Genomic DNA, 15,397 nt, shown 5'->3' on the forward strand with positions numbered 1-15,397 from the left:
TAGGAGCCATCTAGGAGCTTACTCAGAGTCACCTCAATAAAACAGAAAATGCTTCTTGGTGGTCTTAACACCTAGGAATTGACCGGATTTTATGAGCCTGGTGCCAGAAATGGTTCCTCATTGGTCTGAGGATAAACTCCCAACTCTCTCATTAGATTTTAAAGGCTCTTTATAGTTGGCCTCACTCCTTCCACTTATTTCTTTAGCCTCACTTTTTTTTTAAAACCTTCCCTGCCACTCCATCTCCTGCCACATCTTCTTCCCAAAGGCTCTTGTTAAAATACTCTGATTTCCTCTACGTATAGGAAAGCCTCTTTGATCACTCAGCCTGAAATGCTCTTTGGCCCTTTTTTCCCTCGCTGGCTCTACTCTTCCATCAGGTCTCTGATTAGACAATTTTCTCCAGGTAGTTTCCCAGGCTCTCCCCCATAGGCTCTTATAACCACACCATACCTTCACCACAGCATCTGTCATGCAGTATTGTAACTGGCCATTTCCCCCTATTTCATCACCAGACTAAGCTACTATCCTGTACCCAAAAGGAAGCCATACCTGTAAAGAACCTGAGCTTTCAAGTCCAAAAATCTGGTTCCAACCCCAGTTCCTGCACTCATAAGTTGTGTGCCCTTCAGCAAGTTTCTTACCTGTCTGGTGTCAGTTTCTGATCTGTAAAGAAGGAGGATCACTATAAAGATTACTGAGACAGTGCATGTGAAGCATTTGCATATAGCCAGGCAATTAGTAGATGCTCACTAAAGAGGAGTTATAAATGGCAACAGTTCTGTCCCAAAGTATCCTCCCTAGACTGAACTCCTCTCACAAGAGTGGACACCTTCTTATCACCACTAAGTGGAGAGAGAGGAAGAAGGAAACTATGATTTTCCTGACCCTCCAAAATCCTTGTTAGTTGTATATACTTACAGAGGTTATTTGACCTTTCATTCTTCAGTTTCTTTATCTAAACATGTGTAATTAGCATTATCATAGGATAGAGATGAAAGCATTTTGAGCAGATACAGCATTTTGAAATGGCATATTCCTTTCCCCATTTTTTCTCAAAAGCAATGTGATTTTAGGACATTAAAATAGTGAAACTAGCTGGGGGCTAAGAGACCATAAATAATGTGAAACAGCAAACCCTCACTTTAAGCCGTGACTCTTAACATTTTCCTTCCTGTATCCTTTATACCAGAAAAGACAAGAAAAGTTGTAAAACAAGTTGTTGGAAATTTCACTACACTTTTTTTTTAATTTCTATTTATTTATGATAGTCAGAGAGAGAGAGAGAGAGAGAGGCAGAGACATAGGCAGAGGGAGAAGCAGGCTCCATGCACCGGGAGCCCGACGTGGGATTTGATCCCGGGTCTCCAGGATCGCGCCCTGGGCCAAAGGCAGGCGCTAAACCGCTGCATCACCCAGGGATCCCTTCACTACACTTTCTGCCCTCACCTACCAAGACAGTAGTGAGACAAGCCAAGCAAGTGAGCAGTTCATATGAGAAGCCTCAGTAGTCAGGAAAATCTGTATCCTGCACAACACAGCCTTGGATAATTGAGATTAGATTTTTCTTACAATTTATCATCCATCTGAGATAGACACACTATTAGAAGTAGAAAATACATTAGCATTCTGGAAAAAAAGAGAAAATTGAGCACACATATATTTAATTTTGCTTCTTCTGATGTCTATAAAAATGGGAGTAAAAAGGTTGTTTTAAAACACACAAGATATGGGCAGCCTGGGTGGCTCAGCAGTTTAGTGCCGCCTTCAGCCCAGGGCATGATCCTGGAGACCTGGGATCGAGTCCCACGTCGGGCTCCCTTCATGGAGCCTGCTTCTCCCTCTGCCTGTGTCTCTGCCTCTCTCTCTCTCTCTCTCTCATGAATAAATAAATAAAATCTTTTAAATAAATAAATAAATAAATAAATAAAACACACAAGACAAAAAGAATGAGAGAGGAAACACTACAACAAGATATAAGGAGCTGTAAAACAGTGAATGAGTGATAATTCACTCGGAGAGCTGACTTAGAACTAAGTCTGCAGAGGGAAAGCTCAGAAGCAACAACCCAGTTCCACTATAGAACCCCAGAAAGATCTAGAATTGGCAGCACCAGCTACCTCTGAAAGTGGGGGCAAACATAAGATTATTGAAGGACTGAATAATGTCTGTTTAAGAAGCTGCTGGATCCTCACATCACTTTTTCCCCACTCTGTGTGGTGGATCAAATGTTTCTCCACCACCCCATCCAAACACTGGAAGTTAACTCTCTGGAAATAGGAAGCAGAGTTTCTGAATTAGGAGACATCAGGCACAGATAAGGACAGAAGTATTGTACTAAATCCAGAAATATTAACAAAATATTTATATACTGAATATTATCCCCCTACACTCCTGTCCAATCTCTCTTTTTTTTAATGAGCTCTGGAATGAAGTGAGCCAGGGCTAATCTTTCAAGCAGGGAATTGGAAAATACTTCTTTAGGGAACATGAGTAATCCAAATCAATATATATATAAAGATGCCCACAAAATTTTCCTGCCAAATCACCCGTCAGTGAATTTCATAGTCAAAACCCCAGATATTCCAATCAGTTCAGGGCTCTCAAATATGAACAGATGGCCAAGCATCACCAGGTATCTGAAAGAAAGCCTGTAGCATAAACTACAGAGTAAAATAAAGAAAAGGGAGACAATTTGGAGACCATGTAGGCAAAATAATCCCTTGAATAATTATTAGTGTGCTCATACAAATAGGGAAAGTTATTTTACCCATACAAAAAGAACAAGTCACTATTCCATTTTAAAACTTAGTATAAAGTTATAGTAATCAAGATAATGTGGTATTGGCAAAAGAATAAACAAATAGATCAATAGAACAAAATAGAGCCCAGAAATAGACCCCCATGAATATAGACAACTATTCTTTGACAAAGAAGCAAAGATAATACAATGGAGCAAAGATAGTCTCTTCAACCAATGGTACTAGAACAACTGGACTCTGACATGCAAAAAAAAAAAAGGAAAAAAAAAACACGAATCTAGATACAGACCTTATACCCTTCACAAAAATTAATTCAAGATAGATCATAGGCCTAAATGTAAAAGACAAAACTATGAAACTCCTAGAAGATAACACAGGAGAAAACCCAGATGACCTTGGGTAAGGAGAGGCCTTTTTAAGTACAACACCAAAGACACAATCCATGAAAGAAATAATTGATAAGCTAGACTTCATTAAAATTAAAAACTTCTGCTCTGTGAAAGACAAGATTAAGAGAACAAAAAAGACAAGCCGCAGACTGGGAGAAAATAATTTGCAAAAGACAAATCTCATAAGGAACTGTTATACAAAATACTTTTTTAAAAAATCTTAAAACTCAACAACAAGAAAACAAAAAGCTCAACTATAAAATAGGCCAAAGACCTTAACAGACACCTCACGGAAGAAGATATATAAATCACAGATAAGGACATGAAAAGATGCTCCATATCATATGTCATCAGGGAAATGTAAATTAAAACAATGAGATACTACTGCACACCTATTCGAATGGCCAAAATCCAGAACACTGACAACACCAAATGCTGACAAGAATGTAGAGCAACAAGAACTCTCATACATTGCTGGTAGGAATGCTTTGGAAGACAGTTTGGCATTTTCTTATAAAACTAAACATGTTCTTACTATACAATCCAGCAATTGTGTTCCTTAGCATTTAACCAAAGGGGCTGAAAGCATATGTCCACACAAAAATCCACACGCTGCAGATTCATTCGCACAGCAGCTTTATTCATATTGTTAAAACCTGTAAGCAGCCAAGATATCTTTCAGTAGGTAGGTGGGTGGTACAACCCGACAATGGAATATTATTCAATGCTAAAAAGAAATTAGCTATCAAGCCATGAAAAGACATGAAGAAATTTTAAATGCATATTACTAGGTAAAAGAAGCCAATCTGAAAGGGTTATATCCTTCCAATGACATGGCATTCCAAGGCCAAATGATATGATGTTTCCGGAAAAATGGAGGGAAAAAAATGGAGACAATAAAAAATAAATGGTTTGGGATGGGTGGAGGTTGGGGTGGGTGGGGAGAGGAATGGGAAGACCACAGAGGGGTTTTAGGACAGTGAAAAGACTGTATACAATATTATAATGATGGATACATGTCATTACACATCTGTTCAGGCCCACTGAATGCACAGCACCAAGAATGAATTTTAAGGTAAACTATGGACTTTGGGTGATTATGATGTGATAATGTAGGCTCATCCTTGATTTTAGAAAAAGTCACCAAAGAAAAATAATAATAAAAAATAAAATAAAATAAAAAATAAAAAAAGTCACCATTGTGGCGAGTGGTGTTGATAATGAGAGAAAAGCTATGCATAGGGGATCCTTGGGTGGCGCAGAGGTTTAGCACCTGCCTTTGGCCCAGGGCGCGATCCTGGAGACCCGGGATTGAATCCCACATCGGGCTCCTGGTGCATGGAGCCTGCTTCTCCCTCTGCCTGTGTCTCTGCCTCTCTCTCTCTGTGACTATCATTAATAAGAATTAAAAAAAGAAAAGAAAAGCTATGCATATGTAGGAGCAGGAGTTATATGGGGGCAGGAAATCCCTGTACCTCCCTCTCAGTTTTGTCATGGACTTTTAAAACTGCCCTAAAAAAAAAAAAAAAAATCTTTTTAAAAAGCAATCTTTTAAAAAAAAAAAAAAAAAAGAGTAATATGCTCTTTTAAAAAAGGAACATCCAGAAAATCAAAAGCTCTTGAAAATTACACGTATAAGAGCAGAAATTAAAACTCAATAGAAGGATTGGGAGATAAAATTAAAGAAACTTTCTACAAAGTATAAAGCAAAAACACACAGAGTGCTCACTTCAGCAACACATATATTAAATGTGTTTAAATTTAAATGTAGGGTAGATCAGCATGGCCCCTCACAAACATGACAACACACAAATTCATGAAGCATCCCATATAACAATAATAACAACAATAACAATAATAATAATGGCAACAAGAACTAGTGAGGAGGTGGAGAAATCAGAACCCTTGTGCACTGCTGGCAGACATTTTAAATGGTGCAGCCATTTATTTATTTATTTATTTATTTTTTTTTTTTTGGTGCAGCCATTTAAATGTGAAAATAGTCTTGCAGTTTCTCAAAAAAATAGAGTTACCATGGGGCACCTGGGTGGCAGAGTTGGTTAAGTGTTGGACTTTTGGTTTCAGCTAAGGTCATGATCTCAGAGTTGTGGGGTCTAGTCCCACGTCAGGCTCCACCTAGCATGGAATCTGCTTGCCCCTCTCCCTTTGTGCCTCCTCCTGCTGGTGTTCTCTCTCTCTCTCTCTCTCTCTCTCTCTGTCAAATAAATAAATAAAATCTTTTAACAAATAAAAATTAAAAAAACACAGAGTTTCCATATGATTCAGCAATTCTTCCTCTGGGTAAATATCCCAAAGAATTGAAGGCGGGGACTCAGACAGATATTTGTACACCTATGTTCATAGCAGCTTTATTTACAATAGCCAAAATGTAAAAGCACCTCAAATGACTGTCAATGGATAAATGGCAAACAAAACATTGTATGTGTATGTAATGGAATATTATTCAGCCTTGAAAAGGAAGGAAATTCTGACACATGCAGCACCATGGATGAACCTTGAGGACATGATACCAAGTGAAATAAATAGGAGAAAAAGGACAAATATTGTATGATTCCACTTACATGAGGCACCTAGAGTAGTCCAATACATGAAGACAGAAGCAGAATGGAAGTTACCAAGGCCTGGGGATAAGTGGTAATAGGGAGTTACTGTTAATGAGCGACAGATTTCGGTTTGAGATGATGAAAAAATTCTGGAGATATAGGTAGTGAGGATGATTCCACAGCAATATGAATATACTTAATTCCACTTCACTCTATACTTAAAATGGTTAAAATGGTAAATTTTATGCTATGTATATTTTATCACAATTTTTAAAAACTAACAATTCAAGCATCTAACCTAGAGATACAGAGGCAAATATTAAAAGTAACAGCCCTAAGGGTTGGAAATGTTTTCCTCTAATCATAGGAAAATGATAGGGGAAGGGATTGGAAATGCTTTCCTCTAATCATAGGAAATGATAGGGGAAGGGGGACGCTGGTTTTCAAACAAGCTTTGTTAAACTACTTATCTCTTTAAACTATGTGCATGTAAAATTTTGATAACACTATAAACCAATAACAATCAAAATACATTTTAAATAATTTTACTTGGGCATCCCGGGTGGCCCAGCGGTTTAGCGCCGCCTTCAGCCCAGGGCGTGATCTTGTAGACCAGGGATCGAGTCCCATGTCGGGCTCCCTGCATGGAGTTTGCTTCTCCCTCTGCCTGTGTCTCTGTCTTTCTCTCTCTGTGTCCGTGTGTGTGTGTGTGTGTGTGTGTGTGTGTGTGTGTCTTTCGTGAATAAGTAAATAAAATATTTAAAAAATAATAAAAATAAATAAATAATTTTACTTAAGTCAATTTTATAGCTAATTGAATCATAGAGTGGGTAGGGCTGTTGGCCAAGATGATCTAAAACAGTAAGTAGCAGATTAAGAAGTCGAACCAACATGTTCTAAATCAAAGTTCAGCATCTTACCACAACATACTGCACCCCATAATAGCATCTTCCTGAATGTCCTAAAATAAACTTCTGGGAGCCCTGCCTTAAGCCTTCTTAAATTACTTTTCTTCATGTTTTATTAAATGCCTAATAATACTACAGCTTTTTCCATTTTGCCTAGCACTATTCGTTAAAAATGAACTTTTTTCTAATCTAAACACACTTCTGCAATAACTTATTTTTCCTTATTTTCTTCTCTATCTTCATAATTCGAAATGAATGGAATTTTTGAGTCAAGCACTTTTGCTGTGTAAATAGCTGGAGAGTCTTTGCTATCCATGAAGAAGACTCTGTTCTTTATTTCTTGTGTGCGGGATTTTGTATTGCGTCTAAAAGCCTTACCATGGTAACCTTTGTGGCAACAGAAAGCATTTCCATTTCAATTCAATGCAAGTCACCAATTTAATATTAATTTTAATGTTATTTTTTTCCCTTAGAAATATGATATCACTATAAAGAGAAGTTAGACGAAATAATGATATATAATTTACCATGCTTAAGACTTTAGAATAAAACCCAATGTGGACATCTTCTTCCAATAATACTCCATTAGTTATCAGTTGAACATATACTGAGCATTTATAAAATAATTTTTTAAAGAACTACAAGGACCTGTCATAAGCGTATACTTCAACACTGACAAGGTGCTTTTTCCCAGAATAATGTGCTTGACAAGTCATCAATCTTAAAGCTCTAAATGAGATTTATTATGCTTTTAAGATAACACTCCCTATCACAGTAGCACAGATTACTATGTATGGATTCTAATCTATGTGACTATCTCAATCAGGTTGTGTGCTTCCTGAGGTCAAGGTAGCACAGGATTACATACATAATAAATGCTTATTAAGCATTGTAATAACTAAGTAATGAATCAGAGTATGGGATCATGGAATGTTGAAGCTGGAATGGGTCCCAAGGATCTTTGGGTCTAACTACTCCTTTTTATAATCAGGAAATTCTAATGAGCTTTTGAGTATGTGCTTAGGTCAGACATTTCATGTGCATTTGTTCACAGCAGCCCCACTAAACAGATAAAGAGAGAGAATCAGAGACTTCACGTAATGTGACCAGGATTACACACTGGCCAGTGCTAACACTGGGACTCAAACCAAGGTGACTGGAGACCAGAGTTTCTGCTTTGATGAAGCACAGAGATAGATGTTGACTGATTTACATGAGATCTTATGGCTGGCTGCTGACAGGCCTAGACTTCAGATTGGCTGATTGCCCAGTACAGTAGCTCATTGTCAGATCCACTAATGGGTATACTAAGTTAAAAATGAATTTCTGTCTGCTGACATTCTTGACTATAATTCCTTATTTTTATATAGTGAAATTTGAGAAGACTATACGTGTGTATATTACTCCTGCAAAATTGTTTCTCTGAAATGTGTATCTTAGACTGGAAAACATCAGCTTTGATTCTCTTCCATTTCTTAAATAAACCAACAGAGGCTCAGAGAGATGAAGAAAGTAATCTAAGACCATGCCAAAATGCCACAGCTAAGGAAAGACAAGGAAGCTAAGGAAAGATCAGGTTTCCTGCCTCCTAACACAGGGCTGCTCCGCATACACATTCTGGTTCCATGTGTTGGCAGAGATCTGTGAGGTCCATGATCTATGAATCCATATTCTATACATATCCTTCTGGAACTTTCCACTTCTCAATGATATTCATTTCTATTTACAAATATTTCTGATCTCTGATTTACTCCTTACCCAATACTCTCTGTATCAGATCTAATTTATGCTCATCCTCACATTAGCTCTTTGCCACTTGCCACTTGCTCAGTGGAAAATTCTGGCTACCTCCACCACTGCCTCTCCTCCTAACACTGCTGAAGAAGTTCTCCTTCTTCCAAGGGGAAAGACTGGATCTGGCATGGCTTTCATTATGCTCAGAATGGCAGCAGCCATGGCAGCTCCGATACCAAATCCAATCTTAGTAGATCCAAAGAGAAACTCTGTGCTGCAAAGCATGGAATATGGATTAGCTGTCCAAAATGGTCAATTAACATAACAAAAATGGAGCAAATACGGATGCCTGGGTGGCTCAGCGGTTGAGCGCCTTCCTTCGGCCCAAGATGTGATCCTGGAGTCCCGGGATCGAGTCCCAGAATCAAGTCCCACATTGGGTCTCCACAGAGAGCCCGCTTCTCCCTCTGCCTATGTCTCTGCCTCTGTGTGTCTCTCATGAATAAATAAATAAAATCTTTTTTTAAAAATGGGGTAAACATTTTACCAATGAGAGTCAGAAGTTAGGAAGGAACCAAGAGATAAATTTATTTTCTTTCTTTCCTACAATGAATTGCCTCCGTATACAGTGGTTCCATAAGGCCATTCTGAAGACATCCTATTTGACCAAGTACAAGCTGTGTTTTCTTTTGAAGCTTTGTCCAGTGCGTAATGTTCCACCCTCCCTCTCTGCCCTCACACTCTTTTTCCCCTCACTCTCGCTGCCCTGGTGTTGCATTCCCCAATAAAACATTCTCATGAACACTTTGTCTCAGGTTCTGTTTTCTATCCAATTCATATTATGAAAGCTACTTTTTGGAGGAACAAAACTCTTACAAACTAAAAATATCCCTTCACAAATTCAGCTGGCAATTATTTAGATGAACACTTTTTTCTGAGATGTCCTGAGTCCTGGCAATGGGGAGAGGAGATATACAGAAGGAAGCAGTAGAGGTAGAAGGTGATGGAAATGTTCACCTCAGGCCTCACTTTTATCTCCACTTTAAAAGCAGTTAAATATCTTTGCTATCGGCAAATATTTGACATTTATTAATGAACCTAGAACCTTGAAGATCTTCAGGTGAGGTGAGGAAATGGATGTGTACATTCCTCTAAAATATCTAGAATATCTAGGCTATTGTGAACTCTTTGGATTGCTGTTAAATTCAATGACAAGGGCCAGAACTCCTTTCCCTTTGAAAGCTAGATGTTAGCCAGCCCCTCTAATCTTGGAGGAGGAAAGAAGTTTAATTTATGGGAAGAAAGGCCCAACAGCTGGCAACCCTCAGAACTCAAAAATGCCAGCCTTGTTGTATTAATCATGGTTTTTATTTTCTATATTTTATAATGTTTTGACATTGTGTGGACCTTACAGACTTCCCTTCTGGAGTTAGCTGATTTCTAAGGATTCTTCTTCTTCTTTTTTCTTTTTTTTTTTTTCTTTTTTTTTTCTTTATCTTTTTTTTAGATTTTATTTTTAAGTAATCCCTACACTCCATATGAGGCTCAAACGCACAACCCTGAGATCAAGAGTTGCATGCTCCACCAACTGAGCCATCCTCAGATTAGTTAATTTCTTTTTTTAAAAAATTGTTTCAATATTTGTTTATTTATGATAGACATAGAGAGAGAGAGAGAGGCAGGGACACAAGAGGAGGGAGAAGCAGGCTCCATGCCAGGAGCCCGACGTGGGACTCGATTCTGGGACTCCAGGATCGCGCCCCGGGCCAAAGGCAGGCGCCAAACCACTGAGCCACCCAGGGATCCCCCAGATTAGCTAATTTCTAAAGATAGCAAACAACTCACCCAGGGGCATGCCCTTATACGCAAACCAATCAACTCAAAGCTCACACCCCAATCACTTTCTTTTTTTAAAAAAGATTTTGTTTATTTACTCATGAGACACACAGAGAGAGAAAGAGAGTCAGAGACACAGGCAGAGGGAGAAGCAGGCTCCCTGCAGGGAGCCCGACATGGGACTCGATCCGGGGACTCCAGGGTCAAGCCCTGGGCAGAAGACTGCTAAACCGCTGAGCCACTCGGGCTGCCCCCAGTCACTTTTTTTTTTTTTAAATTTTTATTTATTTATGATAGTCACACACAGAGAGAGGCAGAGACATAGGCAGAGGGAGAAGCAGGCTCCATGCACCGGGAGCCCGACGTGGGATTCGATCCCGGGTCTCCAGGATCGCGCCCTGGGCCAAAGGCAGGCGCTAAACCACTGCGCCACCCAGGGATTTCCCCCCACCCCCACCCCCCCTATCACTTTCTTTATCAAACTCTCACTCACCAAGTCAGTATTCCCCCTATCCTAAATCTGGTACTTGATAGTTAGAGACCACTTCCATAGCCCAGAGCCTATAGAAACTATTCAAAACCATCTGATCCTAATAACATGCCCTCCCTTGCCTTTCCTGAAGACACCACGGCAGAGGCTTGTACCCATGCTTCCTCCTCTTCTGCTTCCTGACCCACGCTGATGCCTCACGTTGTCCCACATGGGATCTATGTCTCCTTATTCCAGAGGTCTGTGAATGTGAACATCTTCCTTCATGAAAGCTATGTCTGTGTCTGTGTGATTTACCATGCCTTGATTAAAAACAATCCCAACTACATTCTCAAGACACAGGCTAAACAGCACTCCATCTCAGAGACCTGACTTTCAGTCTTTCAGTTGCATGGGGCCTCTTCTGTAAGTTTCTAAGTCTTAACAATTTCAACCTCTTTCCTTTGCTTCCCCGGTCCTAGAGGGTGGGGTTGTTGCTTTCTGCAGCTGCTTCATCCAGGACACCGGGCTTCTTTTAGCCTTTCAGTTAAAGATTCTTCTTACCTAGTCAACAGTTCTTCATATTAAATTTTCTCTGTCAAAATAACTTTTGTGTTTTCTGCCTCTTGACTAGACCCTGATGAATACAAAATTTTATGGTTAATTCTGGCATTTGAGTTTGCATCAGAGCTTAATAATTTATCAATAGCTCATGAGATATTGCCAAGGGAGGGGGGAGGTGTATATGGAATAAGCCCAGCCAGTAAAAATTCTGGGAAATCAAAGAGATTCAGATCAACTTATGATGTGTCATTCTCAAGAAAATAATACTAAATTCCTCATACTTGCCAATTCCTCATCTTATGTAGCGATGATATTCTAAATCTTCACCTTTTATTAAATCAATACAGAAGACATATCCAGGGCTCTGTTGTCAACAAAGGTCATGGTACACTTCTAATCTTATGAAAAATACAGAGGATTTCAAAAACATATGACTTTGTCATTGGGCTGCTGTAACAAAATAATATAAACTGGGTGGATTATCAATAAACACTTATTTTGCACAGTTCTGGAGACTGGAAATGTGAGATCAGAGAGCCAGTATGGTCAGGTTCTGGTGAGAGCCCTTGGTTGCAGAGCCCTACAAACATCTCTTTGCATCCTCACATGGAGGAAAGAGAGTGAACTATCTCTCTAGCCTCCCTTTATAAGGGCATTATTCCCATCATGAGGGCTCTACTCTCATGACCAAAATACCCCCCCCCAAAGACCCCACCTCCATCACATTGGGAGTGAGGATTTAACATCTGAATTTGGGACATAAACATTCAATCCACAGCAACGTATATAATAAAGAACAAGATCTTTCCTGGTGACAAACTTCTCAATTATATCCTCATGTTCCTAGCACATGATAATTGCTCAGTTATGCCGCCTATTATTGTGATGATGGGTAATGGGAAATACACGAGTTCCTTGCTTATCAAAAGTTTGCACTAAACCACTTTGCTTTCTATGAGAGAACTACATTATTACCTGTTTTTTCTAACTGAAAGAAATCCAAAGAATATTTTCACTGTTATGAAGAGGGGGTGAAAAACAAAAATAGCATTCTGCACTGAGCCATTACAGAGGCTCAGTACACCCCAAGAAGCAAAAGTGGAACAACCAAGCCCCCTCCCCAGGAACTACATTCAGCATCTCAGTTTCAAGCTGCCATGATTTTGAACTGTGCCTGTGACATCTGCACTTTATCATTATTTATTTTGTGTATCTATCAGCAAGATGTGTCCTAAAGTATAAGAATGCCTAAGAGAGGTTATTTTTGGGGTTTGAGAATGCTCAAAAATTTTTCCCTATAAATTAAAAATTGCCTCATTGCTCTTCTCCATTTAGGCTTATAAAAGTTTGTATAGGAATTTCTACTTTCAGATAGGGTAAAGATGCACTCTGGAGCAGGTGGCCAAGTACCTGGGTTCTAATCCAGGTATACTACTGCATACTGCATACTGACTCAATAACCTTGGGAAAAGCATGAACTGCTCTAAGTCTTGGTTTCTTTATCTGTCAAATGGCATTATTTTTTAAATTTTTTTTATTGAAGTTTGATTTGCCCACATATACTGTCAAATGGGATTATTAACACTAATTACTCCACCTACTTTATAAACGTACTCAATTCACCAAATATTTATGGATCATCTATCAGTAAGGTCTTATGCTAGACATTCCATGATATATGAAGAGAAGTGAAACATGTTCCCTGCCCTCAAGAAGCTGATAAACCAGTATTTTTCTATCATTTAACAAACAGTTGTGAAATCCCTCCTATCAAGCACTGTACTGGAAACTAAGAATATAAAGATGTCTAAAATACAGTTCTTTCTTTCACAGGGCTTATAATATGATAGAGAGATAAAAACAAAGGCACAGATAACTAGAACAAGAGGTAGAGCAGGCAATGAAAAGTTGAAACAAATCAGGAGGGGCTTGGTGGATCTGGTGCCATTTGAACCGACCATGAACAAAAACCTGAAAGAAGAAAAATGAAGGGAATGACTAAAAGAGTGAGCCCAATTAGCTGTCATTAAAGCCTGAGGTGGAGTGGAGGTGGTGGAAATCAGAGAGAAGGAATGAATATAAGTGATATTAGATGAACCATGCTTGGAAATCCACATAGGACAATTATAATAGTAACTGAGATTTATGGCTGAGGATACAACAGTGAACAAGGTGGGTGTGGCCTTTGTTTTCAAGGTACTTTAGGTTTGGCTGGGAATATAAATAATTTTAAAAGTTCCTTGATATTTGTCTCTGTTTGAAAATATAGTTTAGAAATACAACATGGGAAGCTCAGTGAGGTTGACAGATCAGGAAATAATTGCCATTGAAAACATGGTTTGTTATATTCACAGATCCCAAGAGGAGGGGACACCCATGCCACACCATAGGGGGGACACACAGGGAAGCTCCAGGGTCTGTCACGAGGCAGAGGAAGGGAGGAAAGCATGGACAAGAATCTATATTGTGGTTTTCACAGGAAGAAATGGGTGAGGCAGGGTAAGCAAGTTTGGGATTAGGTAGTTTGATTAATTTCAGTGGGCTCTGGGACTTAGGAGCTGTTCCCAGATGCCTGGTACTTGGCCGTGGGTTGATTATGGCAGGCAGCCCTGTGTAAGAGAGCCTGATAAGGAAAGTGATGGAGGTATGACCCCTCCAGGGTCAACAAGCCTCAAAAAAAAAAAAAAAAAAAAAAAGCCTCCAGATATCAAAGCATCAGAATACAGAGAAGTAAAACTCATGGTTCATAAAATCTCCTAAAAAGTAGGGGAGTTTATTTAGGTTTTTTTATCACTGGCATCCACCACAATACTTTCTATATGATACAGAAAGACTCCATAAATGTTTGTTGAACAATCAGGTTAAGATATCCCTTCTTTGAGGCCCTTGCGGGGCTCAGTGGTTGAGCATCTACCTTTGGCTCATGTCGTGATCCAGGGTCCTAGGATGGAGTCCCGCATCAGGCTCCCCACAGGGAGCCTGCTTCTCACTCTGCCTATGTCTCTGCCTCTCTCTGTGTGTCTTTCATGAATAAATGAATAATAAAATCTTAAAAAATATATGTATTTCCCTTCTTTGACTCCTGAACTTTATTGAAGTTGGAAAACTGTAACACTTCATTGAGCATCAACTCAGTGGCCACCTTGTTCTGGAGGACCTCTTTAGATTCCTCGGACTAAGCTGGGCACCCCTGTAATGGATACTGCAATGCCTAGTCCCAATCCCCTTCCAGCAAAGGAGGGCTGATAGCAGACAGCCTTCAGAGATTGCCCTCAGGAGACTGTGAATCAAAGTTAAATAAATAAATGATCCTTTTAAAAATTAAAGATACTATTCAAACCAAAAATGAAAAGTGAATAATATTTCTTTTATGGCAAAGCTACTTTGTATTCTGGTTAGCATTCTTTCAATTTCAAGAGATAGAAACCCAACTTGAATTTGCTTAAAGAAAGAAAAAGAGAGTTTATTGGTAATATAACTGAAAAACACTCTTCAGTCATGGCTGCTCTCCATGTTCATTTGTCTCTCATATCTATTTATCTCTATGTATGACCTCATCTTTTTTTTTTTAAACTGAAAATAGCCTTTCTGTGCCTGGGGACAATGGCCTCAAACAGCTCCAGCTTGCCTTATACTTATAGCTCTTGATCCAGTGGGGAGAGGGGAGAACATCTTTTTTTTTTTTTTTTTTTTCTTTCTAGAAACTCTACATAAATTTCAGAGGAAACTATTGAATCCAGTCTGGAGACAGAAACTACACTGGTTCCTTGAACAGGGGTAGGTACAAAACAGCAGTTACTAACTTTAGACTGAGGACAGGTGAACAATAAATAACTAAGGACTAAAGGAGTCCCCTCCTTGGCAAGAATGAGTTTCAGGCCTTTGAAAAAGGCTTAGCTAATACAGGAACCAGAAGCTTACTGGTAATAAAAGAAACTTTCCACAGGGTGTTGGCCAGGGCCAGCCTAGCCAGGGCCAGTCTACAGAAGCAGCTTGCCATCATGGGAGGGTATGGACAGGCTCCAACTGGTCTCTGGAAGAAATCTATTGTTGCCAGAGAGTATGGGCCCAGGGTATAGCTAGAATTCCCCTGTGTAACCACTAGGCTTCCACCCTAAATAACAGTAATAATGGATCACCAGAACGTGGAAGGGACTTCTTTCTGCTGCTG

The sequence above is a fragment of the Canis lupus genome, chromosome 14 (assembly GCF_048164855.1).
Source record: "Canis lupus baileyi chromosome 14, mCanLup2.hap1, whole genome shotgun sequence".
Lineage (NCBI taxonomy): Eukaryota > Metazoa > Chordata > Mammalia > Carnivora > Canidae > Canis > Canis lupus.